At 42.5% G+C, this 16,109-nt stretch overlaps 1 protein-coding gene across 1 annotated transcript in view; it reads right to left on the minus strand.

Moving 5' to 3' along the window:
* The window catches only part of LOC118026643 (neuroligin-4, X-linked-like), a 139,361-nt gene extending 128,066 nt beyond the window's left edge, over positions 1-11,295 (minus strand). The window contains exon 1 of the mRNA XM_035029613.1: positions 11,129-11,295. The gene's annotated coding sequence lies outside the window, so the exon portion shown is untranslated. The remainder of the gene's footprint in view (positions 1-11,128) is intronic.
* Between the last annotated feature and the right edge of the window lie 4,814 nt (positions 11,296-16,109).

Here is a 16,109-nt window from a genome sequence, read left to right on the forward strand (position 1 = left end):
TCTGCTCAGTGTTGGGCTCACACCATCCTCCTCTGCTCAGTGCTCGGTTAACATGCTCCTCATCTGCTCAGTGTTGGGTTCACACCCTCATCTGCTCAGAGGGCTCTCAGTAAGCTCAGCTTTCTCTTTACTGACTACTTGCCACCCGAAACCCAACCTCTCAGGTCAAGCAGGTGGAGAGAGAAGGTGCTTCTCTCTCAGGACCAAAAGGCAAGTGCAAATCACAAGGACACCATCAAAGTTCCAGTTGAAGCCAAGTGCAAAAACAAGATGGAGAAGGAGGTGGCTTCTTCTCAGCTTACAAGGCTGTGACGTGGGGTCCCTTTCTGTCTTCCTAAGGACATCTCCTTATGACTCCCTGTCATTTACTAGTTATCATGCTGAAGTCAAGTGACCACTTTTTCAGAGCTTATGAGACATGATTAAAATAGATTAATGTCCTGTCACTGAGATCCCTTTGAGTTTTTAGTAAATTCACCTCATTTTGTGCTTGAAAAATGGATGTGTAGCTTTCGGAACTGGGTTCAATTTGAAAAGTCTTGAACACAAGAAACCTACAAAGAACAAAAGTGCTAAGTACATACGCACATGAGCAAGCGCTACACTAAACCTAATGAAAGGCTCCCAGTGGAACGCTGGATATGTCCGTTTATTGCAGATAATGAATGCTGAATGCATTTGTTTACTGTTTATAAACAGAAAGTAGCAGCAGAGACTGTGTTAAGAAAAAAATCTTTGACTATGATTTTCCTCAAAAAAATAATAGGAGAGAGATCAGAGTTGCTGTAAACTCCAGGTAAGTGGTTCTCTACATGACCTTCACAAGGTCTAAACTGCTGACAGCAATTTTTTTTTTTTTTTAATCTTCACTTTGATTTCTTGATGTGATTTTGAAAGCATTATTCTTTAGGATCTCCCCTGGAGCAGAGCCATACGCAATGGCACAAGGTTATCAGTTCATTTCCACTACCAGGGCCTATATTTTTCTTTAAGTCAAGTGAAGGTAAAGCATTCCTGGGGAAAACACTATCACTTTAGAAGGCACCAATACTTTGCCTGTCTCCCTCTAAGCAACAGTGATAAGTCTTTGTGCTTTGGGGAGAACTTCATTCTCATTTTCCTTGGTGCATCCACAGCTCTCTGGAACATTAGGATGGGGTATGGTCATTTGGAACCTTGGCCCTCTTTTGACAACTCTGCATGCATGTTAATAAATTCTAGCAGACGATAACAAAGAACCCTCAAGTTTAATACCTTCTTTAATAATCCATTACAATATACCTCACACAGAGATGCACATGCTATGGAATGAACATGAATACACTTAGAAGAGATGGACAAAGTCATGACGCTATCACCAAGGATTGACTTCATCGCTCTTGTGTTATTAATTCAATAAATTCAATAATTAAATATTAGTTCAATTAATTCAATAAATCACGTTGGACCGTGTAGGGTTATTGTGTCAGAGGGGGTGGTGGTTTCCATAATACAAAATATGTCCTATACTTGAGGGATTTTTCAGGCTCATCGGGAAGTCAGACATTTAAGTAAATGGGCAGGAGAATGCCAAAAACGAAGGTGCCCTCTTCAATAAGTGATTATCACGGAGGAGAAAGGCTTCCCTGGGAAATGACGTTCAGGTGACCTCATGACATAAGATGGAACCGGGTTTTTTTCAGGAACTCAGATCCAGGAAGAAAGGTCAGCTAAGGGAGGGGAAGAAAGCAATACCTGAAGACACATGAGGGTCTGAGTCAACACCACTGATTCTGGAAGGTTCTGAATAGTTTGAGCTGCCCAGGACAGAGCATGTGGAGGGATGTGAGAAATGGGATGCAATAGGGAGCCTGGGGCCAAGTCACCAGAAGACATTGCAGCAGCCCCCAGTCTTTGTTCATACAAGGGGAGGGGTCCTCCAGACACACCCACCCTCAAGTACAGAGGGTGGGATTCCAGGAGACAGAGCAAAGAAGGAAGGAACATGCCAAGTGCATATGCTTGTGAGCGAGAGCTAAACTAAACCTTAATGAACGAGAAGTGAGGAGGGCTCTTATGGAGAGTCTGAGAAGCAGCCTCGGGAAGGAGGAGGAGAAATAAGAGCTTGTCAGGCATGATAAGAGCATCCCAAGGAAGGGGACAGATGTCCTGGAGGTCACTGACGAGGACAGTTGAGATGCATCTACAGACACTCCCAAGGTCATGGACAAGATCATGGCTGCCTACATGTGGTAAGCTGAATAATGCACCCCCCCCCAAAGTCATGCACTTCCAAATCCCCAGAATCCCTGATCCTGGAGCAACAGGGCACTGACCCCTGTGCAACTGGAAATCCACATCTAACTTCTGACTCCCCCAAAATGTACCTACTTGCAGCCGACTGTTGAGTGCAAGTCTTACTAAAAACATAAAGTCAATTGGGCGCCTGGGTGGCTCAGTTGATTAAGCGACTGCCTTCGGCTCAGGTCATGATCCTGGAGTCCCGGGATCGAGTCCCGCATCGGGCTCCCTGCTCGGCAGGGAGTCTGCTTTGCCCTCTGACCCTATCCCCTCTCATGTGTTCTCTCTCATTCTCTCTCTCTCAAAATAAATAAATAAAATCTTTAAAAAAAAAAAACATAAAGTCAATTAGCACATATGTTGTACGTTCTACGTATTCTGTACTGTATTCATACAACAAAGTAAGCTAGAGAAAAGAAAATGTTCTTAAGAAAATCACAAGGAAGAGAAAATACATTTACAAGACTGTATTGATAAAAAGAAATTCAGGGCATCTGGGTGGCTCAGTCGGTTAAGCATCTGCCTTCAGTTCAGGTCATGATCTCGGGGTCCTGGGATCGAGCCCTGCGTCAGACTCTGCTCAGTGGAGAGTCTGCTTCTCCCTCTCCGTCTGCCTCCCACTCTCCCTGCTTGTGCTCTTTTCTCTCTGTCCAATAAATAAATAAAATCTTAAAAAAGAAATTCTATGTATCAGTGAACCCAGGCATTTCAGACCCATATTTTTCAAGAGTCAACGTTATATAACCTTCCACAGCAAAGGACTTTACGAGGACTATGCGGATGTGATTAAATGTAGGGTCTTGAGATGGGGAATGGTGCTGGATGATCCGGGTGAGCCCAGAGGAATGACAAGATCCTGAATAGAAGAAGGCAGCAGGGAGTCAGAAAAGGAGATAGAACTGGATGTGACCAGATGTGACCAGTGAAGCAGAGGGGTGAAAGGTGATCTGGGACCCCAAGCTAAGGATTCCTGGCAGCCCCCTGATGTGCAAAAACACAAGGAAATGCATTCTCTCCTAGAGCTCGCAAAAGGCATCAGCCCGGGGGGAACACTCAGGTATTTACCCCCAATAACTGACGTCCAGTGCTGTATTTATTCAGGTGTGCTGTGCAGACCATTGAGGTTGTGATCATCGGTTAAAGCAGCCATGAGAAATTCATACCTGGCAGAAAGAATAGCAATGGAGGAAGGTAACTGTCACTAGTTTCTTAAGAAATACAGAGCAGGTACAGAGCAGCAGGATGGTGCCTTTCGGATGTGTAAGATTGTCAGTGCATTTCCAAATACAGGGCATATAAGAAACCTAGATGAAAGATCCTCAAACGTCTAGCGGTGAGGACGCGGACGCCATGACAGCTGGTGTTTGCTTTCTCAGCCCCAAACGGTCAAATCATTTGGTAAGTTCTTTTGAAAGCAGTTTAGCCATTTCCATACCAAAAAAAAAAAAAAAAAGAATTGCTCCAATGACTCTTTAATATAGAAGATCCACTCATGGATCTTTACTACACAAAAACAAGATGGCAGCACTGTTGAACATGACTTCAGATGTTCTCATGCACTGTAGACGAAACTGATTTAAACGGACTTCGTCCTTAAATCTGTTCTAATTCTGGTCAGATATTCTGGAATCCCAACTCAGTAATATCTTACTCCTTTTAAAAAATGTAAGCAATGGCTGATGTCACATCATCTCCAAGACTGGTTCTAGGACTTAACCACAGAAATTGAAATGCTTTTTAAATACCTGACAACCCGTTGATGGTAAAACGGGTTCGGCACCGTGAGACATTTACACAGTAATCTGATGTTTCCGAGCAGAAAATGATAAATGACAGTTATTCACTGTCAACTGTAGTTGCCCTCATTCATTAATTTTTGAGCAAGTATTTGGTTTAAATATTTTAAACATGCAACTTATGACATCATATCAAAAGAATTAAATTAGGGGCTCGTGGGTGGTATAGTTGGTGGAGTGTCCCACTCTTGGTTTCGGCTCAGCTCATGATCTCAAGGCCGTGAGATGGAGCCCCACGTCAGGATCCACGCTCCGCGGGGAGTCCCCTTGAGATCCTCTCCCGCCACCCCTCCCCCCTGTTCTCTCTGTCACTCTAAAATAAATAAATCTTTAAAAATAATTAAATTAGTCGAGACTCCTAATGAAGCCATGGTTATAAAAGGCTTTTACACGTAAATCCTACGAGTGACAGACCACAGGAACACCTATTCCGAAACACTAACTCTGTGGGCAGCCCACTTCCCACTGTAAACTTCACCTTCGTTATGAATCGGTAACTTTGGAAAGGTAAGAAATTCATGGGGACACCTATCTTGGACACAGAGTGGTCTTCATTTATCCGACCCCCTCTGCTTATCACCTTGCCAGATTTTATTTGTTAACCTTCTTCCCAGAACAGCATAATTTGAACAAGCCAATCAATTACCATTAAAAGCCCAAGCGAAAGACCAAGTGTTCCCCAAGGAAGGCTTGAATTTTCTAAGTAATTGGAGAAGAAAATACAGCAACTAAAATACTAGTCCATTTAGAAGACTTAATTACAGGTAAGTCAATGCTAAATAATTTATATTCTTCTGTGCATATATATGAGACTAGAACAAACACCGGGGGCAGGGAGAAACAACTTTCTAGAGTCTACACTGCATTGCTTCCAAGTGCCTATCACCTATAGACAAACGCCGTAAGACTCCGTATTTCTTTTCTTCTTATTCCAGGTTTGCAAAAATTGAAGGAAGAAAATAATACTTATTCGTCTCTGGGTAAAGATAAGATGCTTGGTTTTTCTGAATGTGATATTGGAATTTATAATAAGAAAAATTTATTTGATCTTCATCTTTCTAGCACAGAGCTCCTAAAACCCTTGGAATTTAGTAAGTGGTAAGAGCAATGAAGGTGCTTTTAGTTAGGTTATGAGGTGATTTTTGGAAAGCGTCTAGGAATGGGTGCTGGTTGCTAATGGAGACATCTGTGTGATTGACTAGAGGGCTGGAACTTTCTGTCCTACCTCTGACTTACCTACCTCTGACCCCCGCGAGGGCTGGAGGTTGGATCTGTCACCAGCGCCCAATGATTTAATCAATCCTGTCTGTGTAATGAAGAAGCCTCCATAAAAACCCAAAAGGATGGGGTTCAGAGAGCTTGCAGGTTGGTGAACATGGAGAGGTTTGGGGAGAGATGCAGACGTGGGGAGACCGTGGACGACGCTCCATGCCCATTGTCCACACCTTACTCGGGGCCGTTCCTGAGTTACAGCCTTTAATAATAAGCCTATAATCTAGTGAGTGACATGTTTCTTTTTACGTTCTGTGAACCAGCTGCTTTAGCAGATTAATGGAACCCACGGAGGGGACCGTTGGAACCTCTGATCTATACGGCTTGTGGGTCAGAAGCACAAGTACCAGCATGAACTTGCAGTTGGTGTCTGAAGTATAAGGTGGGCATTCATGTAGGACTGAGCCCTTACCTGTGGGATCTGACACTGTCTGCACGTAGATAATGTTGGCATCACATTAAATTGCAGGACACCCAGTGGCTGTCAGAGACCTTCTTCACGGTGTGGGAAACCCTCCCCAGCACACATACCCTAATTGGTGGTCAGACCCCCCCTTACTAAAATGTATTTTCTGCAATAACGTAATCATGGTAAGAAAGAACTGCAGAAGGATTTTCTGTATAATAGAAAAAAGGTGCATCCTCTTAGAGGCTGGTCAGCTCTGGACCAATTTGTAGGGAAACTTCAGGCATGGAAGGACGCCTTCCCAGGGTCAGATGAAATTGGCATCTTGCAGGCTCATTCCCTTCCCTTCTCAGATGAAGGGACAGGAGGAGGTAAGAGGATTCATCCACTGTCACTCTCCTATGTGGTCTACTTAGCCAGGACTAGACCTTGCCCCACTTCAAAACTACGGGGTTGAGAGTGTTGACCCGTGTTCACCCAACACTTCCTGAGAATCTCCTACATGCCATGCACTGGGCCCGGTACGGGGAAGAGTGAAAATGTTCTACTTCAATTTCCAACTGCCTCTAAAGGACACTGTGAAGATTCATGTGAGGGAACGGGGAACGGTGCTCCCCTCCAGCGTATTAACCACGTTCGTGTGGATTAGGTTACATTCTGCCTCACCAAAGTTTTGCCTTTCCCCATCAACCCCACCTCATGGTTAAATAAATTCATACTGAGGGACACCACGGAAACTCCTGTATCATCAATCGCTACAGAAGGGGAAAGAAGTAGGGGCATATAAGGGAACATTCTTAAGCAAAAGATCCTCCATCATCTACAAGTGAAATATATTTTGTTAATATTTACTATCACAGCACAGCAAGTATGACATCCAATAACCTGCCGGAGAAAAACAAAACAACCCCATTCCCTATGGATATTAATTACCCACTTCAAGGAAGCCTGCTGAGTCAGAATTATCTTGCCCTCAAATTCTCAAACACACCAAAAATGGAATCCATGAACCCCCTGGCTTTAACTTTACCAAATGCACTTTGCTGAAAAGTTTAGTGACGCAGGATGAAAAGTCACAATAATTGCCTGCACTTAATCAAGTGTTCTTTTCTTCTAGATCACAAAACAAACGGACGGGGGCATGCCAACACCAGCCAAGATGGCTCCCCATGGTCAACTGGCTTAATTGGGAGCCTGAGCCCTACCAGACACAGCAATCAGAATTATTGCTGCAACAGCTAAAGAGGATGCATGCTCAACGGTGCGTGTCAGCAGCCTCACACGCGCCATGTGGATGGTCGTCAAATCTCTCCCTGGTGCATGGAGATTTCACAGGTGATATTCCCGAGGGCTCCCAGACCCCACTCATGCATGCATCCCACGCTGCAGGTTACAAACACCTGCTCTGTGTCTAAAAGGGTGTAGAGGAGGCATTGATAGAATTCCCAATGTGAAAACATATACTATTGTATACATATATGTACATGCATAATACATGCATACATGCTTGCACACACATATATCGTATGCACGTACATGTGTATATGCATGTATTATATAAGCATACATAGTTTATTTTATATTAATATTCATGACTGATTTGTGAATCCAAGATGTTCTCCATGTGAGAACATGTATGTACACACATGTCTTATGTATATATGTATACACACATAATACATTCGTGCATGTATGCACACACATCATATGCATGTACATGGTGTATATGCGTATATTATATAAGCATGCATAATTTATTTTATATTAATATTCATGACTGATTTGTGAATCCAAGATGTCCTCCATGTGAGAACATGTATGTACACATATATATCTTATGTATATATGTGTACACACATAATACATTCGTGCATGTATGCACACACATATCATATGCATGTACATGGTGTATATGCATATATTATATAAGCATGCATAATTTATTTTATATTGATATTCATGACTGATTTGTGAATCCAAGATGTTCTCCATGTGAGAACATGTATGTACACACATGTGTCTTATGTATATATGTGTACACACATAATACATTCGTGCATGTATGCACACACATATGCATGTACATGGTGTATATGCATGTATTATATAATCATGCATAATTTATTTTATATCAATAGTCATGACTGATTGTGAATCCAAGATGTTCTCCATGAATGGCCTTCCCACTTTCCAAAAAACCATGCCACGCCCTAAAGTATGGATTGGGAAACTCATGGTATAGGGTCAAATAATAAATATTTTTGGCTTCCCAGGTCCTGTGCTCTGGACAACCTTTTAACTCTGACACAGCAGATGTAAAACAGCCATAGACAAAAAAAGGAAATGCGAGGGTGTGGCTATGTTCCAATAAACCTCTCTAAAAACAGGTGACTTGCCCACAGGTCATGGCAGACAGGTCATGGCTAGCTCACCTTATGCCTGCATGTGTTTCAAGGTCATTTACTCAAAAGTCGAGTTTAGTTATGTCCTCCAGAGAGCAACAGAATTAACTTATGCATAAATAACTCATAAATAGTGTAAAATGCTCTACTCAACTAGATACACTTACCCCTTTATTGTACTCTGAAATATATCATTTTGGCAGAAAAGCGGCATTAAATTAGGGGTAAAAGCAACCAGTATTGTGTGGGTGCAAAGGACACATTATGGGTTTGGAAGATAGTTGAAAGGAAAAGGATTAAGGAGAACCAAAAACAAAGTATTATTATAAATCATATAATATTTACGTTATTTATTATATTTATGTAAATTTTATATTATTATATTTAAGTCTACATCCCAGTTGCTGTACCAAATGGATTTACAGAACTCCTCTGTGTCCCTCTGAATCACAAAATATTTCACAAAAGATCTATCGGCATAACGAGTTCAGAACTAAATAGAGTATAAACAAACTATCTCAACATTCAAATTTATTCTTAGCCCCTACACTAGTCCTCATCATCAGCATCTTTGATACACTCATAAATTCAGTTCCATATAATCCCAAAGTTCCCAATTCCTGGTTCATCTCTGGATCCCCTCATTTAAAAATGAAAATTACGATTCCGGGATTGCTGTGGAAGGAATTATCCTTGGTCATCAGTTTTGAATTGAACTAATAAGCCATCTTGGGAATAAAATCAAGGAATTTCTAATGCCAACCCAGACAGCTATGAAAATCCATTGCCAAGAGCCTCCCTTCACAGAGATTACAAAAGCAGAAAATGCTCAGCCAACACTGTATAGAAAATGTGATTCAAGTTGCATACGTTGAAATTTTAAAGTATCAGAGAGGCTTCCTGAATGATCTGTTTTTCCTAGGCAGCTGGTTTTCTTCATTTATAATCTCAGAAGCCCCATTGTGAATGGGGAATGGACGCTTGTCTCTCTGTTCTTTACATCTATCAGCAGACCTAGATCAAGGCACCATTGCCCCATACACAAGCCTGCACCCCTCGTGAATGACAATGACTCCAAATGAAGACCCATGGAGTTCTCAGTTCTCATGGAGACATGTTGGGAATGCCCGAACAGGAAAACTCCCTGTCGTGAGCTTTGCATCTAGCCACGCATCTGTCCTCAGCATATAATATAGGAAGTTCCAACTTGGGATCACCCCTCGTCGAGGCCACCCCAAAGTGTGAGCGCCAAGCACACCCGGATTCAGACGGGTATTTAGACAACCTCTTGCACACGCACACGTCGATAAAGCCTGGTCTAAGTGCCCGTGGCCAAAATCCAAAAGGCCTTTCTAGATTCAGAAGTCCTCATTCTCCCCTCCTGATTGTGCACTTTATATAATGTTCCCTCTGGGTTTCATTATGTGAACTGTCACATTATGAGCTGTGACTGGTCCACGGCTTGGAGCGCAATGCCAGACCTATTACCACGGCTTCTCCTTGGAAGCAGGACAGCCTGATTGTATTAAACAGAGTGCTCCTAGCACAGCGGCTACCGAAATGATTATGACCGAGATGCATCGGGTTGCTGTTACAAAATCAAATCGTGTGAGAAGGAAGACAAATCGTTCCAAGATTTCATGCCCCGGTTAGATACCAATATTCCTCCAGATTGAGAAGAGGAAATAAAAACGGGGGCAAGGGGGGGAAGCCCAATTTTTTTTTAGAAAGCTGCACAATTCAGAAGACAAAGGAATTTACATAATGGGCTGTTAATGATGATTTAGGTGTATGTGCTGATGAGAAATGCCCGTGTATGTCCAATGCCTTTGGTAAAATAACCTACCAGGTAAAAATAGTAATCATTTTCCCATCTATCATCATCTTCCAAATTTGCATGTTAATAACAAAAGGGGGACAGCATGAGTCTTTGTCAATTAAAAATAGTCTTTGAAAAAAGAATTAGCCCCCCCCTTTTTTTTATGGCAGGAAATGGGGGAGGAGTTTGGAAATCCAGTTAGCTGGGAACAAGGGTCTCATAGAAAAAACACGACTTTGACAATCCTGTAGAATCCAGGAATCCTACGTAAGTTTGTTACCGACAGAGGAAAGATGGAAATTATGTGGTCGGGTCTAAAGAAGCTAAAAGCCATTTGTGGTCTCAATGGTGGAAAATGTTTGGAAGCCTGGTATTCACACTGATGAAAAAGATGGTAGATAATGAATATGTGAGTAATATAATCATAAATACTACCTTAGCAGGCCTTGAAATGACAGCTGAGCCATGAAAAGACATAACCATTTACCTGAAACATATTAAAACACATCCTTTCTCGAATCTAAGTATGGGAAGGGACAGGTCCAGATTTTGAAGTGTGCAATGATTTTACTAACAAGTGCTCCCAACCAGAGACCACAAAAGTGTTCCACCCATTTCCCTTTCCCTGTGATGTGCTCTATTCCTGTTCTCCAGATAGAGAGAAAGATCCTGTGGTCTCAGTGGGCCCCTCGGCCTGCGTTAGAACCACACCTCTGACATTTTGGATCCCATTCTCGAGGGGCCACTGCCATTCAAATGCCCTTGTAGCTTGAGATGCTCAATGTAGAACAGAGTGGGTTTCCAGTGGCCAATGGACTTGAGGGTAAATTTTGGAAAGGTTTATACGAGGTGAGTCAGAAAGCTGAGCCTCTCATCTGTGTATACCTAATTCATGAGACATATTCAGCCTTGTCGCTATTTGGAGGAACAAGCAATTTTTACAAAATCCTCAATTTCCAATGCATGCCATTCTATGCACTCCACATGAGCTTGAAATCAGCGCTTTGCCCTTTGGTTCATTTCCAATAGACTGTGAGAAAGAAAACTATTTTTACTACCAAAGGAGCCAGAAAGCATTGCTAGATTTGATTTACTCAGGCTGCAAACGCATCCATAACGTAAGTCGGCAGAAGTCCACGATTTCGATACTCACCATTACATTGTCCTTCTAAGAAGATGCCTTCAAAAACACCTCCGTGGACATATCCTTGCTGTCTTTTCCATCTCAACACATCTGTCCCTATTAAAATAAAAACGGCAAAGAGACATATTGGTCCACGCAATGAAAGAGATTGGTGTGTCTGCTTCAAAGCCAAGGTTCTATTGCTCACATAACCTTTCTTTTGGGTTGTTATAGGAACTAGCTGGTAATGGCAGAAAGTGATCTTTAACTGGGTTCTTAGTAAGTCAAGCTGCTAATCACAACAGGACACCTGCACAGCTGTGTTTAACTGGAGAAGCCACAACCATCCATCCTGGTCCTCACGCGGCATGACGATTTAGAATCAATGGGAGACAGATTGAGGTTTCCAGTCTCGTCTGCATTCATTGGGGCTCTGTTCCATGTTTGTTGATGATGACAGTCAATTTAGCCCATGTCTACCTGCCTTCCAGCTAATTTAAACTAAGAGTTTTCCATCTTTGCAAAACGCAATTGGTGAAGAGAGTCAATCCATGTTTTAGAAATCGTTTATCTGCAGACACTGCTCTTTCCCCTACAGCAACAGGTCAGGATGGGCGAGACCCAACATGGCGCCATGTGCTTGGCTCGGCTATGAGAAAACTCGTGTCTATTGGAGTAGTAATCATCCCAGGATCGTTGAGCGTTATTCTTGTCATCTCAACATTGAATCTTCTCTTTAGAGTGTGACTCTCACCCAATGCTGCTCGTTCTACTTAGAAGTGAGGATCACAACAAGGCAAGTGGCTCCTTGTGAGCTATTGGACAGAACACCAACTTGCCGCCGACACCCACCATTTCAGAGCGCTAGGAAGCAGAGTGAGCGGAAAGAGAGACTACTTCATTTAATGCACTTGTCGCGCTACCTCAAGGCTGGAGGAGTATCAGTAGCAAGTAGATGAGGTCTTTGGGTTTCAAAGGTAATGAGCCAGCACATTATTAAACTGAGGGAAAGTGGGGTCCTATTTTAATGATGCTTTGATTACTCATAACAACTAGCACAATTACTTATTATTAGGGGTTTCAGGAACACCGTTGATTGAAATATATTTGTGAAAATGAATTCCTGTGTCAAAACAATCACAATGGCATTCATCATTGCTGACCCTTCTATAGCCATGCAGGGTGCCTATAGACATCTATTTTACAGTTAGAAAAACCGATGTCCACAGGCTAAGTCACGCGGCTCATAGGCTTCGAGGCAGAGGGAGGAAGAACTGAGTCTCCCTGGACATCACTCATTTTACCAAATCAAGCTGCCTCTTCAGCTAAATGAACCATCATAGCTAACACGTATGCAGTGGGTCAACATTTCACATACCGACTGCTTTATATAGGGACTCGTTCTGTCTTCTCAAGAACCGTAGAAGGTAGGGAAGAGCATTATCACCATGAGCTGAAAAAAGGGAATCAGAGGGCTACTGGGCAACTAGCCCAAGAGCACAGAGCTGCCAAAAGTAGGGCTGTCACACGAGGTACCTTGCTACCCGGGCTCAGGTGGGACAATGAGCATCTTTTCTGTCCCACATCCTCCATCCCCACACTGTGGGAATCTACAGCTGAAATGGTTTTCGTCAGCAAAAGGGGGGCTATTTGATATCCCTAGCAAAGACAAACTCATAGTGCATGAGTGATGCACACAGTAGATGCTCACTGAATACCAGCTTTATCATTAATACTACAACTTGAAAATTGGCCCTATTTCTATTTCACCTGATCTCAGGTCATCTCTTGGCTCTCACCCACGGGCAAGTGTTAAGTACACAACTACAAAGTTCTAGAAACATTAGTATGGATTACATCTGACTGGCTGTACTTTTTTTTTTTCTTGTGATGGGGTAGAGAAAAACGTTCCTTCATTATTATCTTAAGGTTGAGTTTTTGTTTGTTTCTTGGTTTGCTTTGTTTGTGTGTTTTTTTAAGGTCCACAAGTAGGATGAAATGATTAATCATATTGCCATGCGTTTTATTTTAAAATCTGATATTGCTAAAGTCTGATAGAACGAAATCAATAGTCCCATCACGTGGACATCTAGCTGAGTGAAAGTCCCTGGAAAGTACTCTGTTCTTCACCCGCACTCGTTCTGTCTGGGAGGACAGTATTTTTTTTTTTTTTAATTTTTTTTTTTAAAGATTTTATTTATTTATATGAGAGAGAGAGAATGAGAGACAGAGAGCATGAGAGGGAAGAAGGCAGAGGGAGAAGCAGACCCCCTGCCGAGCAGGGAGCCCGATGCGGGACTCGATCCCGGGACTCCAGGATCATGACCTGAGCCGAAGGCAGTCGCTTAACCAACTGAGCCACCCAGGCGCCCTGGGAGGACAGTATTTGAAGCTGGTATAGCCTCCATCAGGAATGTCTCCACCCGTCCTGCTTCCCTCTCTCTGACCAACTCCCCTACTTCTCTTACTGGAGCTTACCCCCCACCTTAGTGTATTATGTCTCCTGCTGTGCAAGGTTAACTACATTCCAAATATTCTTAGTTTCTTCTTCGAGGATAACCCTTCATGTGTGAACTCACAACATAACATTCTCCCAGACTGGTTTTGGTGTGAGAAACTGCCCCAACACTGAGAAGTCCGAGACAGAGAAGGGCCCATTATGACATCCATCCTAGTTATGCCACTTTGGGACTAACCGTTGAAATCAAGGGAGGATGCAAATCACCAACACTCCCCCAGGCAAATATGCCATTTTTCTCATGTGTTTTCTGCTCCCTGATTCACCACGGGACATAATGCAGGAAGCCTTACTTCGTGTATTTGAAGCTAAATTATAAGATATAGTCACGAGCTGAATAGTATATCTCAAAGGTTAAAGAATAAATTCTCTAGATTAAAATACTACTTTTTTGGGCGCCTGGGTGGCTCAGTTGGTTAAGCGACTGCCTTCGGCTCAGGTCATGATCCCGGAGTCCCGGGATTGAGTCCCCCATCGGGCTCCCTGCTCCGCAGGGAGTCTGCTTCTCCCTCTGACCCTCCCCCCTCTCATGTGCTCTCTGTCTCTCTCATTCTCTCTGTCTCAAATAAATAAATAAAATCTTTAAAAAAAAATACTACTTTTTTTCTTAGATTAAAATACTTCTTGATTTTACTATTACATTTGGCCTGGATGGCCTATCTCGAAGGCCTTAAAGGACAGATAAACATAACTACTGATGTTATAGCTGATTATTTTGGATTATTTTGGAAATGATGTGACATTACATTGTATAATCTAAGTTTTGACATAGAAAGTATACCCTATCATACACTTCTCATTTGTAAAGACTTACACTGTACTTAGTATGTATTCATTGATATAGAAAAGAATTTTTTTAAGTTTATTTTTTTTAGTCATCTCTACACCCAACATAGGACTTGAACCTACAACCCCGAGATCAAGAGTCACATGGTCTTCTGATTGAGTCAGCCAGGCACCCCTAGAAAGGAGTATTTTATTTATTTTTTCAAAAGATTTTTATTTATTTATTTTTGCAAGAGAGGGGAGAGAGAGAGCACAAGCAGGGGGAGTGGGAGAGGGAGAAGCAGACTCCATGCTGAGCAGGGAGCCCGATGCGGGACTCGATCCCAGGACCCTGGGATCATGACCTGAGCCGAAGGCAGATGCTTAACTGACTGAACCACCTAGGTGCCCCAAGAAACTTTTAAAGACATCTATGACCTGTGATGATAGTTTTCAAACAGTCAAGGTGTATTAAAAAGGGGGAAGCACTGATTAACGCAATATTTATGAGTTACTAATATATTAACAACATTATAGTTCACTCATATATTAGCAAATGTTACCATAAAATTATCATATCATTTTAATAGGATCTTAGCATACGGAGAGTACATTAGTCAAAGCATACAGACCTTTTGAGGAATATGAGGCTTGGAACGGAGAATGATATATTATTCCACACTATGACAATGTTTCAAGAAAGCCTCTCCATATACTTTCTTCTTTACAACTGAAGATCTGGGGGTTCATGAAGACGTTCATAGCCATTGCAAATCACCCTGGGTAGTAGGTCAAAAGGATACCTACAATATAAGATAGAAAGATATAAATACGTTCATAAAAGATGGCATTCATATACCCTTGGCTTTCCAAGAGGGCACTGATATGATTGTATCCCTTCGTTCCTAAATAACTTGTAATAAATATAGTCTAGAAATCCTTTCATTTCATTTCACAAGCATTTGATGAATGCAGACCATGAATGAGATATGAGGGCAGAAAAGGAATTCCAAAGACTAACGGGACCACCCGTGTCCCCAGTGAGTTTGTGTCCTTGTGAGGGAGGGCATCATCAGAGCAAGTACTCATAATTAATTGCAGGAGCTCTCGTACCACTGATAAAGGAATAGAAAGTACCAGGCGTGGTGGAGGTGACAGCTCTAAGAAAGTCTTAGGAGCTGCAAAGAAGTGGGGAGAAGGGTCATATTTGTCAGAGGACAGCCTACAGAAAGCATGAGCAGAAAGCTGCACAGAGCCCGCGGGGTCCTGGAGAAGTCTGCACCACGACTGGGCTCGGGGCCCCCAAGGCTTCAACAGCACCATTATGAAAGACTGCACCAGGCCTGCACACACGTGTGCAAACACTGGAGAAGATAAACTGATTTTTATTTTATTTATTTTTTAAAGATTTTATTTATTTATTTATTTGACAGAAACAGAGACAGCGAGAGCAGGAACACAAGCAGGGGAGTGGGAGAGGGAGAAGCAGGCCTCCTGCCGAGCAGGGAGTCCGATGCGGGACTCGATCCCAGGACCCTGGGATCATGACCTGAGCCGAAGGCAGTCGCTCAACCAACTGAGCCACCCAGGCACCCCGATAAACTGATTTTTAAAACCTAAATATATTTCAGAGGTATTTAAAAAAATTTAAGATTTTTGTGTATGTAATTTGAGAACGAGAACAGGAGCAGGGGGAGAGGGGCAGAGGGAAAAGCAGACTCCCCACTG

This window comes from Mirounga leonina, unplaced genomic scaffold (assembly GCF_011800145.1).
Source record: "Mirounga leonina isolate KUSES-001 unplaced genomic scaffold, KU_Mleo_1.0 Mir_268, whole genome shotgun sequence".
NCBI lineage: Eukaryota > Metazoa > Chordata > Mammalia > Carnivora > Phocidae > Mirounga > Mirounga leonina.